Source organism: Elgaria multicarinata, chromosome 8, assembly GCF_023053635.1.
Source record: "Elgaria multicarinata webbii isolate HBS135686 ecotype San Diego chromosome 8, rElgMul1.1.pri, whole genome shotgun sequence".
NCBI lineage: Eukaryota > Metazoa > Chordata > Lepidosauria > Squamata > Anguidae > Elgaria > Elgaria multicarinata.
In genome coordinates, this window is record NC_086178.1 from 106838277 (window position 1) to 106856889 (window position 18613).

Here is an 18613-nt window from a genome sequence, read left to right on the forward strand (position 1 = left end):
CGAATGCTATTCTTCTACAATAAACCCTCTTCCTCTGAACCATATCCTGGATCTGTCATAGACCCCCTACAAAAAATATGTGCAGAGAATCTTGAAGTTTTATGTTTCAGGCCTACACACTTAACTTGGGTAGACATGCCCATTCCGTTGCATGAATTCTGGAGCTGCCATTTTCCAAGATGGCTGAGCCATGAAAGGGGGTATGTGATAACTTGCGAATAAGTGCATGCAGAAAGCAAATTTTGGTGGCAATGAGTGGGTGTTAGTCAAGATAAGTAGAAGAGCCAATAGATTTTTTTTTCCATGCAGCTATCTATCATATCGAGATAATTAAGCTATAAATGCAGCATCAGGGCTAGTGTCATAGTACAAATAATTGGGTTGGGGGAATGCTCTATTCTTATTGCTTTACCGAAATAGACATATACAGTTTTATTCTCCACTTTTAAAGGAATAAAACATTCATTTCTTTTCCACTTTTATTGTTTTAAGAAAACAACAACATGCCATTTCATTCTTTTTAGTACACAAGGAGGTGTGGGAGGGGGAGATTCTTGCTTGTTAGAAATAGCAATACCTTTTTTGTCTTACTCACAGAGCCATGCAAATGCTCCCGTGTTAAAACAAAAACTGATACATCTTTTTCATACAGCTCTTCCACAATCCCTTGTATGCACCTCAAGCTGTGTCTGCTGATGGCTAGATCATTATTTTAAATGATAAAACAGCAGGACTCATCGCGTATGACAGCACTGCCTTGCAAGTGCCTTTTTGAAGGATGCATGTCCTGGGGTACATGAAAGAGCTTGTGAAACACTGCCAAAAACATCCAGCAGCTGATATTACTAGGTACATATCAGCCACAGCAAGCTGAAAACCTCCCTGCTCTTTTCTGGTTACCAAAATGCAGGGTTTTGAGGGTGATACACCCATTTTCAAAACTGGGGCTCAAATTTAACATCACCACATCCACCCTTCAATTCTTTATCCCCTACCATCCCCCTAAAAAGGTAACTGCCCAAAATATATGGGTATTCTGGCTAATATAGAGCTTGCTCTGAGAAATACTGCTTTACAGCTGCCCTCATGCTAAGCCACAGTACATTGTTATTGTGGGTGGTTGCAGGGTGGCTTAGCATGACATCTGAACCCAGAGCAGCTTTTCCACCATGGGTGGTTTTTCACAAACAAGTCACCCTGACGACCTATGGCTGGTAGCAGGGTTGTTTAGGGTAGCTTGTTCTCAGGGTGGCTTGTTGTGATGTCTGAATCCAGCTGGGCAACTTTTTTCATGGGTTGTGTCAGGAATAGCTAGAGAGTTGGTCATAAGAGTGGTGAAAAGCCCTGCTGCTCTTCACAATCTCACTAGTGTCACCGCTTTCCTCCCTCATCCCTTCTCAGCGCCCTCCACCACGTGCTCCTTTCTTAGGGTGACCATATGAAAAGGAGGACAGGGCTCCTGTATCTTTAACAGTTGTGTTGAAAAGGGAAGTTCAGCAAGTGTCATTTGTACATATGGAGAACCTGGTGAAATTCCCTCTTCATCACCACAGTTAAAGCTGCAGGGGCCCTGCCCTCTTTTAAAGCTGGTCACTCTAGTATAGCTCCTGCAGCTTTAACTGTGGTGATGAAGAGGGAATTTCACCAGGTTCCCCATATATACAAATGACACCTGCTGAAATTCCCTTTTCTATGCAACTGTTAAAGACACAGGAGCCCTGGCCTCCTTTTCATAGGGTCACTCTACTAGAGACTATCCCAAACACATTGGCATTTTTTAAATATAAAAATAAAAGTCCTGCACAAGTTCACAGGAGTGGATGTTCGCTGCTATGAAATTTGTCTGATTCCCCCCTTGATTTTACTGTACTGCCTTGTAATTTGTGCAATTTCCCCCTTAGTTTTACTGCTTTGCCATATCATTGGCATATATATATATATATATATATATATATATATATATATATATATATATTTGCAATCCCTCTCACTGCTCTGTAATCCATCAATATATGTGACAGCTAGCAATGGAGACCAGTGGAAGGAAGCCACAAGCATGAAGGGCAAAGGGCGGAGCCAAAAGTGACTGGCAGCTGCAAGAGAAGAGGGTTGAGTGCTGTTCCCTCAGTAAAACATGAAGCAGCCCTTTGGGTGGGTGTGGGGGGGAAGGTGTTCATTAGCAAGGGAAAAGCCAACTTGGGGGATGAAATTGACAAAGACAGTGACAAGAACAGGATATCCATATGCAATAGTGGACAGGCAGGCTTGCAGTTTTATGCACTTGCACCACCCCCACAAATTGCGAACACGCTCCTGCATTCATAACGGCTAAGATGGCTTCATGGGGAGGCGGAGGGTGATGGGAAACTTTCCTTATGTGAACGTCCTTAACTCAGCTTTCTCCAACCTGGCGCCCTCCAGGTCTGTTGGACTACAACTCTCATAATCCCCCATATACCTTAGATAAGTTCAGAAGGCTGAGTTATCTTACTTTGAGATTCAAGCCAAAGAGTCTCCAGTGCTATTTCTCATCGTAAAGAAGCACCCCTTTGGAATGCCCTATTGCTTGGGGGAAGTGTGGGGTCTCTATCTCGTAACAATATGCACTCTTCATGCAATTGGCTATTTTGCTCCACTTCCGGAAACCACATTTCATGATGGGGAACTACCCCCTTAGAAATCAATTTCCCATTTCAAAAGTGCTTGCAGGATTGTGCCCTACTTTGCATCCTCTCATTCCCACTTACCTGGAGCATCTGAGCACAAGCTACAGGAATGTCCAGTGAAGCCACAGATTCTCCAGGATCATCAAAATTCCTCTGGCCAGTAGACAATACAGTCTGTGGCTGAAGTCTAGCACAGATCAAACTTCAAAGAGTGAAAAATGCCCATGATCACTGAAGGAAATAAATCTGGCTATGACTTCCTTGTGTGTCAGAATCACTATTTAACCCTAAAACACTTTCTTTCACCCACTTTCATGTGAATCAATAGGAAATAGCTGTCTTAACTACAGGTCCGTAAAAGAAGCAATTACAATGTTAGCCACTTCCTATTGCTTTCACTTGAGAGATTTTTACACACACACACACACACACACCTCTGAAGGCAATCCATCATTATTTTCTTTAACAGGAAGCAAACTCAGCTCCTAGGTACCCATTCTTTGCTATCACATCTAGGGAGGAAGATGGACAAGATGCTGAGTGCACATAAGTTAGAAAGAAGTTGTACTAGATGCATGTTTTTATGCCCATCTAGAAGGTTCCTTCAAAAAATATTTATTTGCTTAACTGTATTTATGAATCATTTCCATTAAAAGAAATTGCTAAGCAATGTACAAAATCATACAGTACAAGATCATAATTAAACACTGTATATTACTTACTTACTTATTTATTTATTATTTAGAATATTTATATACCACTCCCCATTGAAAAATTTCAGAGTGGTGTACAAGATAAAATGAAAATAAAAACAGAATAAAACAATTAAAACAAATTTTAAAAGAAGCAAATACAGAGACTCAAGGCTGCATATTAAGGAAAGATTATTATTACTGTACCCAGAAGACAAGATTACTTTCCTGGGCATGCTTGTCAGGAAAAAAAAGCATGCTTTCAACAGGCACTGAAAACCCAGATTTGTAATGGTGGAGCCTAAAATGAAAAAGGGTCCTTCTCAAGCCCTACATGCTAGCTGTAGGAAAGTGTGTTGTGTGGACTATTCAACGTGTGCGGGTGCCAAGTTCCTAATGTAGCCCTGTGGGTAGTGGGAGGCCAGTGTGGGCCTCATCCTTTAAAATATGCACAGTGTGAGGATTCTAACAGGGAGTGCATGTATTTCATTCAGGCTCAAGCTCTGCTGGATCCTTATGGCCGAGGCTGTATTTTGTATTTGTGTTTTTAGACTGTTGGTAGTTTTATTATGGTTTTAATTTCTGTGCACCGCCCAGAGAGCTTCGGCTATTGGGCGGTGTAAAAATGTAATAAATAAATAAATAAATATACATATAAGCAGTTATTAAAAGACAGTTCTCCAACAGCCTGCAAAAAGCTTGATTGAGTCACTGTGGTCTGTTGTGTAATTATAGACTACTTAGCTCATCAGTGAAGTATTTATCATTATTAGCAGATCATTATCACTATGAGAAGATACTGGAGTCTGGTCTATAAATATACATTTAAATCAAATTTAAAACAGAATCATACAAATCAGAGATAAGAGGAAATGGATGGGGGTGGGGGAGGAAAGGAATGAGGCCACCCACTTCACGTTTGCCAGTGTAGAAATATTCGCTGTAGTATTTCTCCTGATCAACCTCCTGTTCTTTTCACACTGGAAATATCCCCTTTTCAGAGGGCGAAGACAGACCTAAACTTTGAACAATGGTTACAACTGGTCCTTCACCCACACGGCAAACCCAGTTTTGCAATTTGCCTGACTCCCATACGTTTCAGCAAGTCAATCATTAGTTCACCTGTCAGTCTTGCCCCTCCCTTCAGGGTTCAAGCATGTTTTTAAAATGCATGTTAAAATATCTATATGTTTAGATGTATATTAGTTCATCTTTCAACTTACCAAAAAGAATCTGCAAAAACAATTGCAAACTGCTTTGGGGCTTGGGTCTGTGAGTTGGTGATTGCATAGGCGCTAGCCAACACATTCTCCTCCGTAATTCTTTTCCTAATTCTTCAAAATGCCCACAACTATCACCTCAGCCTGACAAAGTGCACAAAGGACTAGAGAGCAATTGAGGAACGTTCCTTTCTGGACCCATCCTTGTCCCCTATGTCCAACGACCTCTTCACCTCTTTGTCTGACCACCACTCTCTGGAGATGCAAGTTAGCTAGTCTCCTTGTGATCAGCCACTTGGAAATTTGTCCATTTTTGACCACCTCAAACGTGACTCCAGCTTTTTCAGAGCGGCCCATCTATTCTCTAAAATACAGTCCTTTCCACAGAGCCACCCATCATTTTAAACGGCTTGCATTTACAATCCTGAATCTGAGGATTAATCAGCAGGTTTCATACTTTTAAAGCTCTGGGCTCCATCCAGCCTGTGCTGTCCACTTAAAGAGGAAGTATTCCCATCAGTCCATTACTGCCATTTATTCTTAATGTGCTGTTCTTTTGTTGTGCAAGCACAAAGGGACAAAGACAGAATAGGAGGCTTCTCAGGGTGGAAGGGCCTGGCCATTCAGAATAAAAGGACAATAAAATAAAGTCAAACTTTATGAGAATGTCGTTTGCCCAAGCCCGTCATGCTGCTAAATGCTCCCCACTTCAAACAGAAGCACATTCTGGAATGGCGGCAGCCTTCTGGGAGTGAGTACTGAAGGTTTGTAATAGTATTTACATGCTATCAAATGAAACTTGTATAGATGTGCTACTAGCAGCTTCTCCTGCCCCCAAAGCCAAGCCTCCTTCAATTGTGGAGGGGCAACAGAATTCCCATTCTGTCCCAGGGGCAGCTTGGCATATTCCGTGCTGGAATGCTGGCATCTATCATGATGCAAATGTCACATCCTGAATTTGACATGTAGATACAACCATGTCCCTCATTCAGACTTTTCTAGTGATGAGGCTGCCCTGCACTATATTTCAGATTTGTAGGAAGTGGCTTAATCATTTGGGAGTAAACTCCATGTGCCCCATTTCAAAGAAAAGAGATACAAATCTCAGCATCCCATTTCTAGCCAGCACAGTCATGCTGACCACATGTATGGTTTCAACAGGGGTCTGCGTTGCTGTACCTTTGATGACTGGCCGTTGAAACTAGGAACTTACTCCACAGAAAACATTACATCTGAAGGTGAGGTGAGGCAATATGAAAGTTCTCCCAGGGGTGTTATAGCTGTGATGCCCCATTCACACATTGTCAATATCATTTGACATTGCAATCATATAGTGAACGTTCCAGGAGGGACCAGATCACAAAGCTGGTTCTTAACTATCACCGCCACCATGCGATCCCAGCTGGGTTGCAAATACACCATTCTCACCCACCTGCCCACATATTATTGCATTCACACAGGTAATGTTATAGAATCTCCAAAGCATTTTATGGATTACTGAAATTGTGTCTATATATATATATATATATATATATATATATATATATATTTAAAAAAACAATTTGTATTGTTAAATATATAGATAAGCCTACTTTGCCATATTCTCAAAGACACAAATATTGCCCCCCATGGAGAAACAAGAACTAAAGACCCATTGATGAACAGCTTTCCTCCAGATGTGTCGGACTGCAGCTCCCATAATTCCCAGAAAGCATGGCCATTGACCATGAGACTTATAGGAGTCTAAAGAACAGAAGTGGTAGGTTGTTGAGAAAAGTCCATTCTGATTCAGATAAATGGAAATGTAAGAGATAATATTACCAGTTTTCTATCACATGACAAAAATTTGTTCAGTTATACTGGGATTTGATTGGGTTAGTATTAAGTTTTTGATCATCTGATACATCGTAGAGGCCCTTCTTATTACTCTAGGGAAACTGAATAGCCAGCAGGCAGATGCTAACCCAAGCTGCAAATTCTAAATATATCATCTAGCTAATTTTCAATCATGTTTATTAAATAAATTATTTGAGGAGTATTCAGAATCCCCAAAACGTTAAGTATGATCAGATTTGCATAGTGCTATTCAATCAGGCATTAACAAAGATATCTATTTCAAAAAGAATCTTTATTACATTTTTTTCTATTTTATCTTTGAATATATATGAGACACTTTCAGGCCATATAAACAGGTACAAAGCACATTTGAACACAAAAGCCCACTTGGAGGTGTGTATGGATTCATAACATTATCATCCAACATCATATATAATTTGGAGGCTTACATTCATCATTCCAGACCTCTAGAATTCAGATACAAAACTTTCCAAAAGAGAAACAGTTACCTTGTCTTTCTATCCTTACGATTAATCCCTGATGCTCACCCCATAAGCTTCTGACTAACTAGCAATTGACTAATGTGAAGGCCTCCCAAAAATTCTGCCAGAGCAAGGGAAGTTGTTCTTATCTAGCTTGAAAAGCAAATCAGGAATGATTCTTGATTCAAGATTATGCAATCCTATCCTACAAATTCTGTATGTGTTTCTTTACAGCTTTACTACTATTTTTGCTGCCATCAATTTAACTCACAATGTACTCTGCAATTTATTATATCTGTTAATCATTTTACAGGCAAGGAACTGAAATCAGGAGATAGAATACATTCGGATTAGAGAGGAATCTAGTTGGGAGGTGAAGTTTGATGAGCTTTTGCTGGCTCAGCCCCCTGGATTCCAATCTGAATTCTGCCAGGCAGCCCAACCCAGTGCGCAATTTGTGGTGAACATTTGTGCAAACGGCACCCACAGCTGCCACATTGGGGATCTGATTTGCGTTGGGGAAATGGTGATTTTAGGGGGCGAAACCCGATAAAGTTAATCAATTTTTGAGAAAAGCCTGTGGCTCAGCTCGCTAATGCAGGCTAAAGTGGGGGGGGGGCCTCCGGGGAAATCAGAGGAGCCCCCAAAGGGCCGGATTTCCTCATGATGGCCATCCCTAATTCAGATGCAAAAACAAACCATGCTCCTTCATCCCCTTCTCGCTTCCTTTGCTTGTAAAGAGAGGATTTTAAAAGCTTCCCTTCTTGGTTAGCTACAAACCAGTTTGCTACCGTATCTGAACGCAATAAATTATGTTTTGCTTAAACCATGGTTTGATCACAAACCAAGTAAAAAGTACGATTTGAGATTGTGGTCTATAGGTAGACTATTGTTTGACCAAACCATACTTTGCCATGATTGGATGTGTCCTACTCCTAACCAGGAAAGGAAGCTTCTAATTTCTTCCTGCTCACAGGGGAAGAGGAAAAGGGAATGTGGGCGTCCGAGGCTCATTTGTGTTCATACAACAAATCATAGTTTGTCTTTACATTTGAGCTTAGTCAAAGAGGCCTGCCCAAAGCAATACAGTTGAATCCACTGCCGTGGGAGCAGGGAGGTAGTCCAAAATCCCCCAGACTCAAGTTGAACTCTAATTGCAACAATATGTTGCAATATATTTCTCACCTGCTTGTAGGAGGGCTCTTGCTCACAATTCCTGCCAGCTAGCCACACCTTTCCACTGGATACTCCATTCCACCACCACCCTTGGGTTTCTGCTTTTCTTTTCCAATTGCACTGGGGGGGGGGGTTGTGGGGGACTTTTCCCCCTCTTAGATTTTTGTACTTCTGCAAGCCACAGGGTTCCCCAAGCATGCCAATACACATGTTTTCACTACAATCCAGTTGGCACCTGCCCACCTGCGTTTACTATTAGAAGGAATGATAATCCTGGATTCCAAAGCTCAGAGCACTGCAACACTGTTCTGATTAGCTGGTTTAGAATGCCAGAATCAAGGCCTAGTGACAATTGGCTAAGGAAGCACTTAGTGAAGTAGGTTGGAAGAATTTCTCATTCTACTCCTACTGCAATATAAATCCAAAAACATATAAATACAGAAGACACGGGGCTTTTCCATCACTCATTCAAATACCCTCTTAAATGCCGTCTCAAATCCATTAGAGTCTTCTGCTGAAATTGCAAGCAGAGTAAACTTTCTCAGACACAGATATCTTTCTGAAACACTGAAATCATTGTTAATGAGTTGTTTTTAACACTGGGACCTGCCAATATTGCTAAGTACATTTACATTTCAGAAAGGCAATCCATTTTACACTGTACTTCGGATGATTTTCAAAATGGTTTGTTCTGCCAGAAATTTTTCACACATGCCCTAGCATGTTTTAGTACCCTATTGCACATATGGGGTTGTGTGTAAGTGTGTGTGTGTATTGTGATTTGTGTTTGTGTTTGTGTGTGTGTGTGTGTGTCCAGATTTTAAAACATTTTCTTGTAACATTTTTCTGCAACAAAATTAAATTTTTATTTTTTGAAATTGTGCGGTCTCTGTTTTGGTTACTCACCCCATGCCTAATGGCCAATCCACACTATCTAAAGATACCTGAGACCCATAAAGGCAGCCAGAGAAATAAAGATTTCCATCTGTTGCAGTGGGGAAAGCCACAGGAAGGGAAGGGCAAAATGGTGTGTGGGCATCCTATTTTTTCTGTTTTCACTTCCATTCACAGGACAAGGCATTGCTGGTCCACGACAGGGAAACTCACCACGCAATGGCATCCTAGCATTACCTAGGCATTGCGCTTCCTCTGTAAACACTGCCAGCTCTGGGTTTTGGAGGGCCCTTGGGCAAGGCACCCTCAATAAGCCCCCTCCGTCAGTGAGTCCACCTTCTCAGTGCCATTGTCACCAGCTGCTGTTGCTTTTTCAACCTCTTTCTCATCACTGCTACTATTTGCTTGCCTGACAGGCAGAGAGCCAGTAGGCAAATGGCCTCTGCTGCTGCTGCTCCTGCTCCTCCACCACACTACCTGCCATCATTGTCTGGGCCAGAGCGAGAAGCAGGTGAACAAGCCAGCTGTAATGCAAGAGCAACTCCAGGGGTCTCATGTCAGTGAGTCCCTTCTGCGGTGTGGGCCCTTGGCAAAGGCCCAACCATGCTTACCCTTGTCACCAGCTCTGCTTGTGAACTACAAAAATAATTGCTGTTGGCTTTGCACACTTATCGCTTTTTTTATGTGCACATCTTGCTGTGTCCCACAAACACCAGTGGATGTGGCATAACTATGGTGGGTGGAGCCATTTAAAGCTTTGGCTGCGTTTGGACAACACCTTAGGCAATGGAAGAGGGAATAGGCAATGCACAGAAACTTATTTCAGAGGTACTCCCCACAGGACATGTTGCCCCTCCCCCTCTTGTGCAGCTGAAAATCCCAGCATGCTTCTGAGTGACTGATGCTCCTCCTTCTCTCCTCCTTCAGTCCTCCTGGCCCTATCCCATCATGCATTGCAAGTTCTGCCAGCTGTACAGGAGTGGCTGGGGTGCTTCCAACTGCTCTTGCCGGAGAGCTCTATGACCTTCCAGAATAATGCACTTGACAGGGGAGATTACACAACGGGGCCGGCCACGCAACATGTTAATCAATGGGTCTCCAGATAAGCAACGGAGCAGCCCATTGTTTTTCCCCATTACTTAATTCCACAAAATAACTTACTGTGAGTTTTGTGCCTGCTGTGTGTTGCCCCCCAGATAACACAATAATCAATACAATGGACAATTGCCTCTTAATTCCCCCCATTGATTATCATGTCATCCGAATCTTCACTATAACATCTGTGGTGGCTGCCATTTGATGGCCCTTTTAATTTTTTTAATCAATCTTTTCATTAGTGCTAGAAGAAGAAGAAGAAGAAGAAGAAGAAGAAGAAGAAGAAGAAGAAGAAGAAGAAAGTCCAGCTATGTTTGGTTTGTGTGTGTGTGTGTGTGTGTGTGTGTTTTAAAGGAAGACAAATATAAGGGCTAACACCTCATAATCAAATAATGTTAACATTTGTATTATAGTGTTATAATGTTATAGCAGTATGATACACTCATGCTACCTTTATTTATAAGACACCTATAAAACCAATTCTGTAGGTGATATAAAAATGATTTTAAAACACTGGTCTCACCATTTTAGCAAAATGGTGGTGACTGGAAAGGGTTTTTCAAGGGAACAGAGCCTGGAGAAGAGAAGATTGAGGGGAGACATGATAGAACTCTTCAAATACTTAAAAGGCTTTCACACAAGAGTTGGGCCAGGATCTCTTCTCAATCCGCTCAGAGGACACGGAATAACAGGCCGAAGTTAAAGGAAGCCAGATTCCAGCTGGACATCAGGAAAAACTTCCTGACTGTTAGAGCAGTACGACAATAGAACCAGTTACCTAGGGAGGTTGTGGGTTCTCCCACACTAGAGGCCTTCAAGAGGCAGCTGGACAACCATCTGTCAGGGATGCTTTAGGGTGGATTCCTGCATTGAGCAGGGGGTTGGATTCGATGGTCTTGTAGGCCCCTTCCAACTCTGCTATTCTATGATTCTATGATTCTATGTATTTGCAGCGCCCAGGTGGTGAAGGACACAGCCCAGGAATAGATATCTAGCAAAGTACTTGGATCAAATGGCCCACAGCACAGACCGGGACAAAATCATCCATCTTCTCACAATGAATTCTATATAGTTGAATCTAGCCTATTTTGCCGTGAATGCAGCAAAAATCAGGAAAGCCTTTTTGAATAAGGATGTACTCTAAGAACTATGATAATTCAAATGGCGTCCTATTGGAAGCCATACGTGGAATAATACTATGTAATATAATGTAATATATGTATTGAGATATTTGTTGTATTTGATTTTATATATGACTTGTAACTGGCTAAAACCCATTCAGGGTTGCCATAATAATAAATGGGAAAGGGTTTTTAACTTTTTTAAAATTACATTTTAAGATTATGGTATTATAGAACTATACTTCTCATTAAGAAAAATTATAGCAAGAAAAGTGTTTTAGTGCTAATTAAAGGACTGATTAAAAAAAATAAACAGGGTCATAAAATGGCATCCAGCGAAAGGGTTATACCAAATGTGTACTGAGCTGTGATATACTCACCTTCCTGACACATCACTGCCCCTGACGCATCGTAATCCTGCCACTTAAAAAATACAGAAGAACTTGTGGAGATAGCACTGCTCACATTCTTCAGAAAAAGACCAGACCTTCTGCAGTCTGAGAAAAGCCACAGTTGTTACAGCAGAAATGGAGGATGGCAATGACTGGATGCCAATATTGTGTGGACACCTTGTCAAAAGTGAGCGACATGCAATTCATACTCAGAGCTTCACCACACCAGCATTACACTGTGCAATCACTGCAAATTGCATGCAGAGGACTCTGATGTTTTCCAGCTTATAATCTGCTTTTACTGTGAAGCACTCCCACGCATCCTGCTTTGTGTTTCTTAGCCAAAAGAAGTGTCGTATTTTAGTACCCTTTTAAGAGCTAATCTCTTGTTGTTCTCCAAACAGCCACTGGGGGTGCAGGAAGATGACAAGGGCAGAGTCGCCCAGCCACCTCCCTCTGCAGCTCCCAAAGCGAGTGCCGTGTGGAGCCCTCCATACTGAAAAGTAAGCGTTCTGGCACTCAGGAAGGCGCTTACTTTCGAGTAAAGATGCTAACAGCTCAATCCTATCCTTTGCCAGTCACAGAAATAGTAAACTCTTTTCAAGTTGCATTTGCTAGTGTGGTGTGTGTGTGTGTGTGTGCGCGCGCGCTTACTCTTGAGTAAAAACGCACACAGAAAAAGCAGAGGGGCCCTGAGGGAGCACCTCTTGCTTGTCGTCCCCCCTATAAAGAGATCGTCAGTGCAAAGTTTCCTTCCTCTCCCTCTACAATAACAACAACAACGCTTTCTTATCCTATGGGATAATTCGAGGGAAATGGGTAGGTGTGATGAAGGCTCAAGTTTCAGACCAGGGCAGAATCTACACTACAACTTTATAACGGTTTATAACAGTTTTGACAACTGTTTGGGCCCAGGACCCATTGCATGTACTGTTTTCAAACTGCTTTCAAAGTGTTATATCCTGCTTGGTGTTGATCTGGGTTTTGGCAATTCATACTAAGCTCAGACCAGTTTTTTTTATCAACCTTCACCCTGCCTCATTCGCAGAATTTTACAGGGGGTTCAGATGATGTCATCTTCCACCTGAAGCCCTCCCAATTTCCCCCACCCTACTTCCATCTTTTTTCTTACCATAGCAAATCTGTTAAGGAGAAAAAGACAGAACAGCTGCGCAATAGCTTTCGATTGGCAGTGCTAGGGGCCCTCTGTCTGGAAGCACCCTAGATACCTAGTGTGTGTGAAAGCATCGCATGTTGTGTATTTTATAACACTAAATATTACTGGGGAGAAAGACACAAAAATATGCTGCACTTTTCAGTGGCAGCTGTACATCTATCCTAGTTCCTTGCGAGTACAGACTTTTCTTAAAGCCTCTGTCATTAGATTCACAAGACTCTTGCTTTAAGATTCTTGTGGTTAGGGAGAAATATGTGAAAATATAGAACTGCACTCAGGGTAACACTTGACAATATAATGCATTAAAAAAAAGATCAGGATTTGAAAGCTAGTCTCACAACTGCTTCATGAGTTCTCAGCATTTGGAAGTGGCTATCCTGCAGTTTTGAAACACAGAGATTTGCAAAAACAAAAAATCACAAATGTATCCAATCTAAGTGCCAAGTTCTTAGTTCCTTCTCATTTCTCTTCCTTCCCTTGGGCTCCATAAAAAGAGCTGTCTTCGGTTTCTGCTGGAAAATGAATGCTGTATGTAACAGCCAAGAGAGAGAACAAAGCATTTTGATAAATAAATGATCCACACACACATACAGGGTGTTACACCACCATGATGGCTGTTGGCTTTCCCAAATATTTCCAATGCTTACAGGATTTGCCATCGGGGGCAGCAGAAATGAGACACCTCCGGTCTGGTAATTGTTGTTTCTAAAAGTCTCCAGATCTGATTATTGTCACTAAAAGTACCTCACTGTTTTGCCAAACTAAATTAGCAAGCCATTTTTGCTGGAAGCAGAAAAGTGCTAACAGCCTGATGTTACGCCACACCCAGCACCAGCTGCTGAGGTTTTAATAGGCAATAACGAGCTGTTTTGCTGGTAAACGCAAAGTTGTAATTTGCTGTTGCTGAATGTGGTGTTTTCAGCAAAATGAACAAAAAGTTTTCCTATGGTTTCCAATGTAGCACTTACTGCTCAGTAGCACATTTTTAAAAAATATTATTCAACAGGAACCTGCGTTTTTCCCCTTTTTCTTTGTTTTTAGTAAAGCCAGTGGCATCCTCCACTCAGTAAATAAATTTAAGAATTGTTTTTTTTCTTAGCCTCAACCCCATCTGCAATATCAGCCAATAACGTTGACCTACCTTCAAGAGTTGTTGTGAGGATTACAAAGATGATACATGTGAACACTCAAAATGTGCTGTATACCACTTAGACAACCTTTGTCTGATGAAGAAATGCACTCTCCCCCCTCCCCCCGGACCCTACAGGTTTGGAGCAGGACTGAATCCCATCTGGGGAAGAAGTGTGTCACCCATCATCAGTGCTGGCCATGGGCAGAGCCTAAGGGGCTATACAAGCCTGTTCTGCCCTCAGCCAGACCTCTTTGATCTTTTTCCAGCACCCTCCCACACTTAGAGCTTTATCACACCAGCGTTATACTGTGGAATCACTGCGAATTGCATGCAAAGGACTCCAAAGTTTTCCAGCTTATAATCTGCTTTTATTGTGAAGTACTCCTATGCATCCTGCCTTAATTGTGCTGCTTAACCAAAAGAAGAGCAATATTTTGCTACTAGTTTTCGAGCGTATCATTTGTTGTTTTCCGAGCGGCCACTGGGGCGCAGGAGCAGGATTTGAAGTAAAATTAAACAAATGCTTATATCTGCGTAAGCTTTAAAGATAAAGACATCAAAATGGGCACAGTAATAGATATTAAGGAGAGCTTTAAGCATACCAAATTTGAATCAGATTGGGTCATCCGTTGATTTTTTATGATTTTTTTACATTTCCCCTCTTAAACCCATTTCCTGGTATGCAAAGGATCTAGCCACCCGGTAGCAACAACAACAGCAACGGTTACAGCTTAGTGCTGTAGGGGATAATTTGAGGGAAACAGGTGCATGGGACGAAGCTCTTAACTTCATAGTGTGGGCACTGCTGGTTGCCTTTGGGCTGAGTAGGATTTTTTTTTTTTTTTTTTACTGCCCAAGAAATTGGCCGAGTTTGGGTGGGGGATGAGGGTGCCTACTCTACACTGGGATAAGTTACAGACAGGGCTGGCGTTAAGTAGATCTAGGTTGGTTGCAACTGGTGTACCGCCACTGACACTCTATTTGAAGGGCTACTAGAGGACTGTCCTCTACTCGAAGGTGTCCTCTATTTGAAATCCTGTCCTGTCTAATTCTGCTCATTCAGAAGACACCTTAAACTATGGCTTTAACCGCTGTGAATAAGGCTTTTTACTTTATTCACCATGGTTAAAGCCGTGGTTTAAGGTGCCTTCTGAACACAGCCTGGCTTTCTGGCTTAACCACTATGGTTAAAGCCATGGTTTGAGGTGTCTTCTGAACAGGGCCAGTGTTGGCTACAGCATCTAGAGCAGAAGCAGTGATTCCCCCCAAAACCCTATGTTTCAACCAGTGGAGACTGGTGGTGATGATGTCAGTGGGCAATAAATCCACCCTGCGTTTCAGTCAGAGCCAGTAAGAATTCTAAAGGAGCTATCCATAGTTCTGAACCCATTTTTGAGGATAGGGTGCTGAACCTTGGATAGCTTCTTTAGGCTAACTGAAACCCAGAGTGGATTCACGGCCCCACTGACACTGAAGCCACCAGCCTACACTCATTTCAGGCAGGGCTGCTGTGCTATTCTGCCAGGTTTGATTCCCAAAGAGATGTCCTTGTTCCACTGGTGCAAACAAATCTAACCCTCTGTATGTCTGATTCTATCAGAACTGCTTTCCACAGAGTGGGGAAATATCAGCAGACAGGTGCACCCACTCTGGCATAAGCCAGGCGGAGAGATGTAAAACCCGAGGCTGAGCGTGCATTGAAATGCACATCAGAAATGCACTCTGTGGGCGTTTTAACTGCCGAGTGGAATAAAAATGCTTCCAATAAATATCAAATAAACTTTCTGCTCCCACTGCTATGTGGGTGAGCCTCAGAACTGATGAAAGTTAAGGGTACAGACCCATGATCTTAGGAAGACAGAAAGTTGACAATAACTTTTTTTTAAAATACTATTTTTATTGATTTTCAAGTAAAGACAAATACAATAAACACACAGAGTAAAAGAAAACACTCAACAACAATACAAATGTTCCCACAGCACCACTATAAAAAAGCATGGGTGTTCATACCTTCAATAAGCACTTAGTAAATATAGAAATCTTAAACAAATCTACACTTTCTGGTACAGAAAAAGATGCAGGTTAAGTTAGAACCTCTGACCAAAAAGATTCCTGAGTCATTGGAGGTCTAGTTTCGCCAGGATTCATATTATTAAATGAGAAAAAGTCCAACCAGTTTTCCAAAAATGTGTCTGATGTTATTTCTCCTCTTGCTAACCTGCTATGTTGAGTCAACTTATCATTTAAAGCTAGTTTCCAAATCTTATCAAACCAGTGTTGATGGTCAAAAGGTCTGTCGCTTTTCCAGAATTGGGCAATTTCCCACTTGGCTGCAGCCAGCAAATGGGTGATTGTTTTTAGTGTTTTCTTTTTAGAAAAATAAAACAAAGCATACCGTTATAGGTGGCATATAATTGAAGTCCTCTGCTTTCCCCATGGCAAAGGAAATGGTGGTGCTCTTTACAATTAAGTGACAATGATAAATGCTAATGAGAGAAAACAAATTGTACTTACAGAGACCATCTGTTGGTCTACAGTTAAGGAAATAGAACCCTATCACCAGTAAGATCATGGTCTTCCAAGTCAGTTTAAGCAAGAGTTGGATAGAGCTCACTCTTCTTTTCATCATCATGTGGAAAGCCAGTACTACTGATGTGCCAATGATGAAAACAAACCTAAACATCAAAGAGATTTGTCTAATCCTAGCTCAGATAGTATTCTCATTAATTTTCCTTTTTAGCTCTTGATTCAAATCCATGGAAGACTACATGCAATAAAAACTTTACTACTCTAAACACGATGCCCGTAAGGAAGCCAGTTTCTCCAGTAAGCTAAATAAAATTCCTCTCACCAAAAGATAAGGATGAATGGATGCTATTTAGGAAGTTCACTCAAGGGAAATTTTCCTCTCACATGCCTAAAATAGCTCTTCCAAAAGTAAATATAATACATTTTTAGAAGAATGACCTATCTTTTCTGCGATAATTCCCATTGCTAATGAGACAACCTACAGCTCACATTTAAAAATGGCTTGCCTTCTTGGCTGAAAGTACAATAGTAGGAAGAGTGCTTCCAGACGAGCCCTTTATTACGCAATCGTCCTGACTCATTCTCAGACTTTTATGCGGGTCCAGATGTCATCTTCCACTGATAACCATGCTTTCCCCCTGTTCTTCTGTCTATTTTCTTTCCACATACAAAAACATTAAGGGAGAAAAGACAGAATAGCTGCACAATGTCTTTTGGCTAGGAGCCATCCATCTGGAACACCCAAAATAACAAAAAAAAAATATCACTGGCTGTGTGTTTTGGTCCCTTGCCCTTCTGGAAACTCTTTAGGATCGTTCCCTAGGCAGTTTCCAAATGAGACTTATTCTGTGCGCCCTGCCTCATTCACAGAATTTTACAGGGAGTCCAGATGATGTCATCTTCCACTTGCAACTGTCCTGTGCTTTCATAACACTTCTAGAATCATAGAATAGCAGAGTTGGAAAGGGCTTATAAGGCCATCAAGTCCAACCCCCTGCTCAATGCAGGAATCCATACCTGACAGGAGGTTGTCCAGCTGCCTCTTGAAAGCCTCTAGTATGGGAGAGCCCACGACCTCCCTAGGTAACTGGTTCCATTGTCGTACTGCTCTAACAGTCAGGAAGTTTTTCCTGATGTCCAGCCGGAATCTGGCTTCCTGTAACTTGGCCCATTATTCCGTGTCCTGCACTCCTGTCTTTTTCCTTTCTACCAAAAAAAAAAAAAGGTTAAGGAGATAAAGATGGAATAACTGCACAATGCCTTGATTGGTAAGTGAATGGAGCCCTCTGTCTGAAAGCACCTCTGGAACTCAGAACTGTAGTAGCATCCTAACAGCCTCCTGAGGGGCTGTCTTTACAGCACTGAGTTGCTGCTGCCTTCCCCCCAAACCCCATGGTTCTATCTACTGGGGTGGCATCGGGTAATCTTGATGCCAAGGAGAAAGTCCAGGTTTTCTAGAGGTCATCTGGGTAACTGGAGCTGCTGTCTAGTCACCTTCCACCAGGTCCATCCCCTGGATCACCAGAGACTGAAACCAGATGTCGGAAGAGCCATACTGACCCCACTCCCACTGAAAACATTGTGGTAAGTCCCGAATTTTTCAAAGCGCAGCTTCGTGGGAAAGCCCCACAGTGGCTGTGAATCTGCAGCTGTGTCATATAATTGACACAGAGCAGATTCGCAGCCAACATATAGCGTTTCCCATGTATAGACAGCCCGTTGCTCTTTATATAGGGAAAAGTCAGTATTTCAGCAAAGGATTTGGTGAATTCACTACCCCAGATATGCCAGCTTCCTGAGATATGCCAGCTTCAACATTCAGTAATCCCACATTTATCTGTTGGGGATTCTTTCTTTTTTATATATCGTGAAAGGCAAAGAGCCAAATTAGACATGGTAGTAGACCAATTTGTTTAATCTAGGGTCTGCCCTAAATCATATATAAAGCAGAATGGGGTGCCTGTATTTGAGAGCAATAAGGGTGAGTAGCTAGAATGATTAATCATTTATTTCCCCAAATCATCTCCCAACCCTGTGCAGATCTTACCTAACAAGGGTCAGTTTGGGTATTAATCTTGGCCAAGAAGAAAAGCATCTGTGGGGCAGGCTTTGGGGAGGTAAGCTGCAGATTTGGCAATCAATATCACACACACTCCTTTGCCCTAAAGAGCAAACACACACATCCCACTATATACTGTATG